This window comes from Schistocerca gregaria, chromosome 9, assembly GCF_023897955.1.
Source record: "Schistocerca gregaria isolate iqSchGreg1 chromosome 9, iqSchGreg1.2, whole genome shotgun sequence".
Lineage (NCBI taxonomy): Eukaryota > Metazoa > Arthropoda > Insecta > Orthoptera > Acrididae > Schistocerca > Schistocerca gregaria.
This window is the reverse complement of record NC_064928.1, coordinates 22,652,501-22,663,533: the sequence shown is the minus strand read 5'-3', so window position 1 is coordinate 22,663,533 and position 11,033 is coordinate 22,652,501. Positions and strand designations below refer to the sequence as shown.

Genomic DNA, 11,033 nt, shown 5'->3' with positions numbered 1-11,033 from the left:
ACAGATCTGCACTCGATGACACCTCGATAACAGCCGGTCCCCACACTTACATCTTGCTCTCCTTACGTCAGTATACATCATATCAGTCTGTGACGCTAGCTTTGCAACATCTTGCGTGCCTTTAGGTTCGCCGCGACCAACACTTACCATTCACTGACCACAAAAATTGGAAGCGCCGGGGTTTGAACCCTAGACCTTTCACATGCGAAGCGAACGCTCCACCAACTGAGCTACGCCCCATGCACGATCGAACTGCGCTATCCCCATTCTTTGCGACTCAGATGCGCACGGACACGATGGTTGGTTGGTTTATAGCGGTGAAGGGAGCAGAGTGCAAAGGTGCGGACCCGTTCATATACACAAAAGTTCCAAGTAGTTTCGATGCTCTGGTATTACAAATGCAAATTCCGTCTGTTTTTAACGTCTTAAATTGAAAGAGCCGTCACAAATTCCTCCGTTTTCACTCCTTGTCGACAATCATACCGCACCTGAGGTAACAAACACATCTCGAGCCCCATTGTGCACTCCATTATTCATGCCAACTCAATGCCTCGCTCTTTACTACTGTGTACCAATGTTGTCGTCCAACTGCAAAACACTGGGCCACAACAAGTTTCCGCGTCTCCATTACACTGCGGATACTACGAAACGCTCCCCAAACTTGGCACTCACCCACGCAGCCGACTTTTCCGACTTTCCACGACGCTCACGCAACGCTCACGCTAGTGACAGCATTATTTACAGTTCGACGTCGCGCCAAAGGGAATGAGCACATTTCGCCTACGGCTTAGGCCGCCCTCCTAGTGTGGCTGCTCGGTGTCTGCAGGCAGCGAGGGTCTGCAAGCTTCCTGTGTTCGCACCTATGTCACCTGTGCTTGCTTGTCAGAGACAGACTATCGCAAAACATACAACTCACTCCATGAATTGATTGCTACGGCATCTGTTATCAGCAGTCACAACTAGCAACACCAGTAGCAGCCGACTGCACGCAAAGAATAGGAATGTGCAGTGGGGTTTACGTGAACTCGGCGCAAGGCAGATCTTTCCGACATAGGCTTGAGAATCTTACGGGAACACTTGTACTGTTTCTAAATTAAGTGTAGGCGTGGGAGGAGGGTGCTTCCTGCGCACTAATAACAGCACGCTTGTCAATTGTGGATGCTAATCATTCGCTTGTATCTTCCTAGACACATCTGCTGGCTGTGAATTATTCCACTTGCATGGCAAGGTGCGCATGTAGGTGTGTTAAAAATTCCCAGTACCTCTCGCATACTAAGCGAGCGCTCTGCCATCTGAGCTACGCCCGCCCCCCCGAAGACTAGTGGTGCTACATACAGTCATATAGACGACATAGACCCTTGCACTCCCATTATTCAGCAGACAAACACTACTCTCTATGTATCCGTTAGGGTGTCTTTCAGGTTTCGTGCATTCTGTATCGAATCGTAGTTGGCCACAAACAAAGTGGCACGTATAACGTCGAAAATAGAATTCGGACACCGCTCTGAGTAAGACCAACGTGTTGTCCACCCTCTAGACTTCAATGAGGTTAAGCCGCGATACCTAAGACAGATCTGCACTCGATGACACCTCGATAACAGCCGGTCCCCACACTTACATCTTGCTCTCCTTACGTCAGTATACATCATATCAGTCTGTGACGCTAGCTTTGCAACATCTTGCGTGGCTTTAGGTTCGCCGCGACCAACACTTACCATTCACTGACCACAAAAATTGGAAGCGCCGGGGTTTGAACCCTGGACCTTTCACATGCGAAGCGAACGCTCTACCAACTGATCTACGCCCCATGCACGACCAAACTGCGCTATCCCCATTCTTTGCGACTCAGATGCGCACGGACACGATGGTTGGTTGGTTTATAGCGGTGAAGGGAGCAGAGTACAAAGGCGCGGACCCGTTCATATACACAAAAGTTCCAAGTAGTTTCGATGCTCTGGTATTACAAATGCAAATTCCGTCTGTTTTTAACGTCTTAAATTGAAAGAGCCGTCACAAATTCCTCCGTTTTCACTCCTTGTCGACAATCATACCGCACCTGAGGTAACAAACACATCTCGAGCCCCATTGTGCACTCCATTATTCATGCCAACTCAATGCCTCGCTCTTTACTACTGTGTACCAATGTTGTCGTCCAACTGCAAAACACTGGGCCACAACAAGTTTCCGCGTCTCCATTACACTGCGGATACTACGAAACGCTCCCCAAACTTGGCGCTCACCCACGCAGCCGACTTTTCCGACTTTCCACGACGCTCACGCTAGTGACAGCATTATTTATAGTTCGACGTCGCGCCAAAGCGAATGAGCACATTTCGCCTACGGCTTAGGCCGCCCTCCTAGTGTGGCTGCTCGGTGTCTGCAGGCAGCGAGGGTCTGCAAGCTTCCTGTGTTCGCACCTGTGTCACCTGTGCTTGCTTGTCAGAGACAGACTATCGCAAAACATACAACTCACTCCATGAATTGATTGCTACGGCATCTGTTATCAGCAGTCACAACTAGCAACACCAGTAGCAGCCGACTGCACGCAAAGAATAGGAATGTGCAGTGGGATTTACGTGAACTCGGCGCAAGGTAGATCTTTCCGACATAGGCTTGAGAATCTTACGGGAACACTTGTACTGTTTCTAAATTAAGTGTAGGCGTGGGAGGAGGGTGCTTCCTGCGCACTAATAACAGCACGCTTGTCAATTGTGGATGCTAATCATTCGCTTGTATCTTCCTAGACACATCTGCTGGCTGTGAATTATTCCACTTGCATGGCAAGGTGCGCATGTAGGTGTGTTAAAAATTCCCAGTACCTCTCGCATACTAAGCGAGCGCTCTGCCATCTGAGCTACGCCCGCCCCCCCGAAGACTAGTGGTGCTACATACAGCCATATAGACGACATAGACCCTTGCACTCCCATTATTCAGCAGACAAACACTACTCTCTATGTATCCGTTAGGGTGTCTTTCAGGTTTCGTGCATTCTGTATCGAATCGTAGTTGGCCACAATGAAAGTGGCACGTATAACGTCGAAAATGGAATTCGGACACCGCTCTGAGTAAGACCAACGTGTTGTCCACCCTCTAGACTTCAATGAGGTTAAGCCGCGATACCTAAGACAGATCTGCACTCGATGACACCTCGATAACAGCCGGTCCCCACACTTACATCTTGCTCTCCTTACGTCAGTATACATCATATCAGTCTGTGACGCTAGCTTTGCAACATCTTGCGTGCCTTTAGGTTCGCCGCGACCAACACTTACCATTCACTGACCACAAAAATTGGAGGCGCCGCGGCTTGAACCCTAGACCTTTCACATGCGAAGCGAACGCTCTACCAACTGAGCTACGCCCCATGCACGACCGAACTGCGCTATCCCCATTCTTTGCGACTCAGATGCGAACGGACACGATGGTTGGTTGGTTTATAGCGGTGAAGGGAGTAGAGTACAAAGGCGCGGACCCGTTCATACACACAAAAGTTCCAAGTAGTTTCGATGCTCTGGTATTACAAATGCAAATTCCGTCTGTTTTTAACGTCTTAAATTGAAAGAGCCGTCACAAATTGCTCCGTTTTCACTCCTTGTCGACAATCATACCGCACCTGAGGTAACAAACACATCTCGAGCCCCATTGTGCACTCCATTATTCATGCCAACTCAATGCCTCGCTCTTTACTACTGTGTACCAATGTTGTCGTCCAACTGCAAAACACTGGGCCACAACAAGTTTCCGCGTCTCCATTACACTGCGGATACTACGAAACGCTCCCCAAACTTGGCACTCACCCACGCAGCCGACTTTTCCGACTTTCCACGACGCTCACGCTAGTGACAGCATTATTTACAGTTCGACGTCGCGCCAAAGCGAATGAGCACATTTCGCCTACGGCTTAGGCCGCCCTCCTAGTGTGGCTGCTCGGTGTCTGCAGGCAGCGAGGGTCTGCAAGCTTCCTGTGTTCGCACCTATGTCACCTGTGCTTGCTTGTCAGAGACAGACTATCGCAAAACATACAACTCACTCCATGAATTGATTGCTACGGCATCTGTTATCAGCAGTCACAACTAGCAACACCAGTAGCAGCCGACTGCACGCAAAGAATAGGAATGTGCAGTGGGATTTACGTGAACTCGGCGCAAGGCAGATCTTTCCGATATAGGCTTGAGAATCTTACGGGAACACTTGTACTGTTTCTAAATTAAGTGTAGGCGTGGGAGGAGGGTGCTTCCTGCGCACTAATAACAGCACGCTTGTCAATTGTGGATGCTAATCATTCGCTTGTATCTTCCTAGACACATCTGCTGGCTGTGAATTATTCCACTTGCATGGCAAGGTGCGCATGTAGGTGTGTTAAAAATTCCCAGTACCTCTCGCATACTAAGCGAGCGCTCTGCCATCTGAGCTACGCCCGCACCCCCGAAGACTAGTGGTGCTACATACAGTCATATAGACGACATAGACCCTTGCACTCCCATTATTCAGCAGACAAACACTACTCTCTATGTATCCGTTAGGGTGTCTTTCAGGTTTCGTGCATTCTGTATCGAATCGTAGTTGGCCACAATGAAAGTGGCACGTATAACGTCGAAAATAGAATTCGGACACCGCTCTGAGTAAGACCAACGTGTTGTCCACCCTCTAGACTTCAATGAGGTTAAGCCGCGATACCTAAGACAGATCTGCACTCGATGACACCTCGATAACAGCCGGTCCCCACACTTACATCTTGCTCTCCTTACGTCAGTATACATCATATCAGTCTGTGACGCTAGCTTTGCAACATCTTGCGTGCCTTTAGGTTCGCCGCGACCAACACTTACCATTCACTGACCACAAAAATTGGAAGCGCCGGGGTTTGAACCCTGGACCTTTCACATGCGAAGCGAACGCTCTACCAAATGATCTACGCCCCATGCACGACCGAACTGCGGTATCCCCATTCTTTGCGACTCAGATGCGCACGGACACGATGGTTGGTTGGTTTATAGCGGTGAAGGGAGCAGAGTACAAAGGCGCGGACCCGTTCATATACACAAAAGTTCCAAGTAGTTTCGATGCTCTGGTATTACAAATGCAAATTCCGTCTGTTTTTAACGTCTTAAATTGAAAGAGCCGTCACAAATTCCTCCGTTTTCACTCCTTGTCGACAATCATACCGCACCTGAGGTAACAAACACATCTCGAGCCCCATTGTGCAGTCCATTATTCATGCCAACTCAATGCCTCGCTCTTTACTACTGTGTACCAATGTTGTCGTCCAACTGCAAAACACTGGGCCACAACAAGTTTCCGCGTCTCCATTACACTGCGGATACTACGAAACGCTCCCCAAACTTGGCGCTCACCCACGCAGCCGACTTTTCTGACTTTCCACGACACTCACGCAACGCTCACGCTAGTGACAGCATTATTTATAGTTCGACGTCGCGCCAAAGCGAATGAGCACATTTCGCCTACGGCTTAGGCCGCCCTCCTAGTGTGGCTGCTCGGTGTCTGCAGGCAGCGAGGGTCTGCAAGCTTCCTGTGTTCGCACCTATGTCACCTGTGCTTGCTTGTCAGAGACAGACTATCGCAAAACATACAACTCACTCCATGAATTGATTGCTACGGCATCTGTTATCAGCAGTCACAACTAGCAACACCAGTAGCAGCCGACTGCACGCAAAGAATAGGAATGTGCAGTGGGATTTACGTGAACTCGGCGCAAGGCAGATCTTTCCGACATAGGCTTGAGAATCTTACGGGAACACTTGTACTGTTTCTAAATTAAGTGTAGGCGTGGGAGGAGGGTGCTTCCTGCGCACTAATAACAGCACGCTTGTCAATTGTGGATGCTAATCATTCGCTTGTATCTTCCTAGACACATCTGCTGGCTGTGAATTATTCCACTTGCATGGCAAGGTGCGCATGTAGGTGTGTTAAAAATTCCCAGTACCTCTCGCATACTAAGCGAGCGCTCTGCCATCTGAGCTACGCCCGCCCCCCCGAAGACTAGTGGTGCTACATACAGCCATATAGACGACATAGACCCTTGCACTCCCATTATTCAGCAGACAAACACTACTCTCTATGTATCGGTTAGGGTGTCTTTCAGGTTTCGTGCATTCTGTATCGAATCGTAGTTGGCCACAATGAAAGTGGCACGTATAACGTCGAAAATAGAATTCGGACACCGCTCTGAGTAAGACCAACGTGTTGTCCACCCTCTAGACTTCAATGAGGTTAAGCCGCGATACCTAAGACAGATCTGCACTCGATGACACCTCGATAACAGCCGGTCCCCACACTTACATCTTGCTCTCCTTACGTCAGTATACATCATATCAGTCTGTGACGCTAGCTTTGCAACATCTTGCGTGCCTTTAGGTTCGCCGCGACCAACACTTACCATTCACTGACCACAAAAATTGGAAGCGCCGGGGTTTGAACCCTAGACCTTTCACATGCGAAGCGAACGCTCCACCAACTGAGCTACGCCCCATGCACGATCGAACTGCGCTATCCCCATTCTTTGCGACTCAGATGCGCACGGACACGATGGTTGGTTGGTTTATATCGGTGAAGGGAGCAGAGTGCAAAGGTGCGGACCCGTTCATATACACAAAAGTTCCAAGTAGTTTCGATGCTCTGGTATTACAAATGCAAATTCCGTCTGTTTTTAACGTCTTAAATTGAAAGAGCCGTCACAAATTCCTCCGTTTTCACTCCTTGTCGACAATCATACCGCACCTGAGGTAACAAACACATCTCGAGCCCCATTGTGCACTCCATTATTCATGCCAACTCAATGCCTCGCTCTTTACTACTGTGTACCAATGTTGTCGTCCAACTGCAAAACACTGGGCCACAACAAGTTTCCGCGTCTCCATTACACTGCGGATACTACGAAACGCTCCCCAAACTTGGCACTCACCCACGCAGCCGACTTTTCCGACTTTCCACGACGCTCACGCAACGCTCACGCTTTTTTTTTTTTTTTTTTTTTTTCCTTTATTGTGATTTTAATACCTGTGACAAACAGGTAGGCCGGCAGCGGACCAAGTATGCCGCTCTTCGGCCTCAGAGTATACACAGAACAGAGATGAGTGAGATATAAAAACAATCAAGACGGCGGGGTACAAACAGTAGACAAAACAGAGTTAAAACGGAGTCGGTCACGTGCGTAGCACAATGGATAAAAGCGGAGAAACACGGTGCACAAACGCAGATGGCAGATGGCCACACGTGAACCAGCGGAGCACAAACGACGAAACACAAACACACTGCAGGAGAGTCGAGGCACAAACACATGCGATGGTCTTCGGCGTAGGACGATGAAAGTAACTGATGGAAGACAGCAGAGTCGTGGCCTGCCAAGGGGAAAAGGTGTGGGGAAGAGGAGAGAGAGGGGGAGGGGAAGATGCCAGTGGAGGAGAGGGATGGAGGAGAAGGGGGAGGGTAGGGGGAGTGGAAGCCCAAGGAGAAAGGGGAGGGGAGGGAGGGAGAGAAGGGAGAGAGGGTGCCCACAGGAAAAGGAGAGGAGAGGGAAGGTAAGGCTCAAAGTTGGTAGGAGGGGTAGATGGAGGAGAGGAGGGCATCATCAGGGAGGGGGAGTTGACGGAAGCCACCGAGGGAGAGGGTGTGGAGGGTGTAAAGATGGAGAGCAGGTGGGATATAGGAATGCAGGCGCGGCAGCGGGTTGGGGTGGGAGAGGATGGGAGAGACAAGAGGGTGTGGAGGATCAAGCTTGCGGGAGGTGTAGAGGATCCGTAACCGTTCGAGGAAAAGGAGGAGGTGCGGGAAGGGAATCAGGTCATAGAGGATCCGCGTGGGGGAAGGGAGACGGATGCGATAGGCGAGGCGGAGCGCATGGCGTTCTAGGATCTGAATGGACTTGTAGAAGGTAGGAGGGGCAGAGATCCAGGCGGGATGAGCATAGCAAAGGATAGGACGGATGAGGGACTTGTAGGTGTAGAGGATGGTGGAAGGGTCCAGACCCCATGTACGGCCAGAAAGGAGCTTAAGGAGGCGGAGGCGGGAGCGTGCCTTGGCTTGGATCGTCCGGAGATGTGGGTTCCAGGAGAGGCGACGGTCGAGGGTGACACCAAGGTACTTGAGAGTAGGTGTGAGGGTGATGGGACGGCCATAAATAGTAAGATAGAAATCAAGGAGACGGAAGGAACGAGTGGTTTTGCCTACAATGATCGCCTGGGTCTTGGAAGGATTGACCTTGAGCAGCCACTGGTTACACCAAGTGGTGAACCGGTCAAGATAGGATTGGAGAAGGTGCTGGGAGCGTTGCAGGGTGGGAGCGAGGGCAAGGAAGGCAGTGTCATCGGCGTACTGGAGAAGGTGTAGGGGAGGTGCAGGTGGAGGCATGTCTGCCGTGTAAAGGAGGTAGAGAAGAGGGGAAAGGACGGAACCTTGGGGCACACCGGCGGAGGGGTAGAAGGTGTAGGAGTCAGTGTTGTGGATGGTGACATAGGAAGGACGGTGGGAAAGGAAGGAAGCGACCAGACGGACATAGTTGAGAGGAAGAGCAAAGGTTTGGAGCTTGAAAAGGAGACCGGAATGCCACACACGGTCATATGCGCGTTCGAGGTCGAGGGAAAGGAAGATGGCGGAACGACGGGAATTGAGTTGTTCGGAGAGGAGGTGAGTGAGGTGAAGGAGGAGGTCATCGGCTGAGAAGGACGGCCGAAAGCCACATTGGGTAGGGGGGAGGAGGCGGTGTTGGTGAAGGTGCTTGTGTAGGCGGCGGGTAAGAATGGATTCCAGGACCTTGCTGAAGACCGAGGTAAGGCTGATGGGACGGTAGGAGGAGACAGCGGAAGGCGGTTTGTCGGGCTTGAGGAACATCAGGATCCGGGAGGTTTTCCACAGGTCGGGGTAGTAGCCGGTGGACAGGACCACATTGTAGAGCCTGGCCAATGTGGAGAGGAAGGAGGCAGGAGCTTCACGGAGGTGACGGTAAGTAACACGATCGTGACCGGGAGCAGTGTTGCGTTTAGGGCGAAGTGTAGCAATGATATCTTGAGTGGTGATTGGGGTATTTAGTTCTGTGTGTGTGATGTTGTCCAAGTACTGGAAGCCAGGAGCAAGCGGGGGGACAGAGGTATCAGTTCGATCACGGACATCAGGAAAGAGGGAATAATCGAACTGGGGATCGTCAGGGATGGTAAGGATATCGGAGAGGTAGGAGGCGAAATGGTTGGCCTTACTAAGGGCATCAGGGAAGGGGTGGTCATCATGAAGGAGAGGGTAGTAGGGAGAGGGTTTAGATCCGGTAAGGCGGCGGAAGGCTGACCAGTACTTGGACGAGTTGATAGGTAAGGTGGCATTAAGACGGGTGCATGTCTGTCGCCAGTCCCGGCGTTTCTTTGCCGTGAGTAAGTTCCTGATGTGTCGCTGTAGTTGCCGGTGGCGTCGTAGTGTGTCCTGGTCACGTGTGTGAAGGAAGGCACGGTAGAGCCGGCGGGATTCACGCAGGAGAAGGACGGCCTGTGGGGGTAAGGTGGGGCGGTGCGGATGGATGGCAATGGTAGGGACGTGGGCCTCCACGGCCTCAGACAAGGTCTGCTGGAGAAAGGAGGCAGCACGGGTAACGTCATCAGGTTGGTGGTAGGTGAGGGGGTGGCTATCGACCTGGAGAGCAAGGGAGTCCCGGTAGGCATTCCAGTTGGCACGGGAGTAGTCATGGACATATTTCGGGGGAGGGTCATGGCGCGGGTCGGGACGGGGGCGACGACCGTCTGATACAGTGAGGAGGACAGGGAGATGGTCACTGCCAATGGGATCAAGGACGTCCACCGCTATGCGGCCAAGCAGGGTGGGGGAGGCTAGGACGACATCGGGAGTGGTATTGGATTCAGGGCGGGTGTGTTGGGGAATTGGAAGGACGTCGCCTTGGAGGGTGGCAAGGAACCGATGCCACCGCCGTAACTGGGCGGCAGAACGACTATGGATGTTAAGGTCGGCGGCGATCACGTAGGAGGAGAAGGTACGGTCGATGTAGGAAAGGAAGTCGAAAGGAATAGGTGCAGCGGGGCGGACATAGATGGTGGCACAGGTAAGGGTAAGGCCGGGGAAGAAGAGACTAAGGATCAAGTGTTCTGTGGGGTCAGGAAGGAGGGGTTGGAGCCGGACAGGGATCTGGCGGTGGTGGCCAATGGCAACTCCGCCACGCGCTATCTGGAGTGGATTGTCAGACCGGTGAAGGAGGTAGGGCGAGGTGTGGACGGTGTGGTGGGGCTGAAGAAAGGTTTCGTTCAGAAGGAAGGCATCCACACGGTGGGTCGTAAGGGTATGCATAAGGAGGTGCTTGTTGGTGGGAAGGGAGCGGATGTTATTGAACAGGATACGGTGCTGTCGTGCCATAATGGGAATTTAAACGAGGGTGTCGAGACGGGAGAAGGTGAAATGGGCCTGGTTGTGGGAATAGGTGGCGTAGGTGTTGAGGTGGAACACGGAACGGGCAGCGAGGGAAATCTGGTGGAGGGTGTGGGGACGCTGAAAGGGATGGACGTTCTGGAGCACTATTGTGACGAACCTGATGATGTCCTCTGCGGTGGGGGGAGGACGGAGGGAATTGCCAGGAGGGGTGGGGTCATCCAAAGGGCGGAGAGGAACAGTGAGTTCAGGAGCGGATGGAGGAGGTCGAGCCTTGCATTTCTGGGAGTAGGTAGGGTGTTGGAGGTTGCAGGTATTGCAGGAGGGAGGAGACTGAAGGTTGGGGCACTGCCGGAGGAAGTGCGCTTGCTTACAATGCGGGCAGACTGGGGCCTCGCGGCACTCTGATGTTGGGTGTGCGTTATAACGCAGACACCTCTGGCAGCGAATGGATTGTGGTGGGGAGCGGGAGGGGTCAACCTTATACCGGCGGTGGAAGAGGAGGGCACCCTCCTTAAGGAGATGGTCGATGGAGGGAGCGTGTTCGGAGAAAACTCGCATAAGGCGAGTGGGGCCCGCAGAGTTGAAAATGCGGCGAACAGCTCGCACCTCCAGGTACGGGTGGGCCTTCAACTCCGCCAGCACCTCTTCCTCCG

General features: G+C 52.1%; 1 non-coding gene across 1 annotated transcript; it reads right to left on the bottom strand.

The window, feature by feature from the left end:
- Nucleotides 1–1,734: 1,734 nt before the first annotated feature.
- On the bottom strand, nt 1,735–1,808 carry Trnaa-cgc (transfer RNA alanine (anticodon CGC)). The gene has a single exon. It is a non-coding gene; the product is annotated as a tRNA-Ala (tRNA).
- Between the last annotated feature and the right edge of the window lie 9,225 nt (nt 1,809–11,033).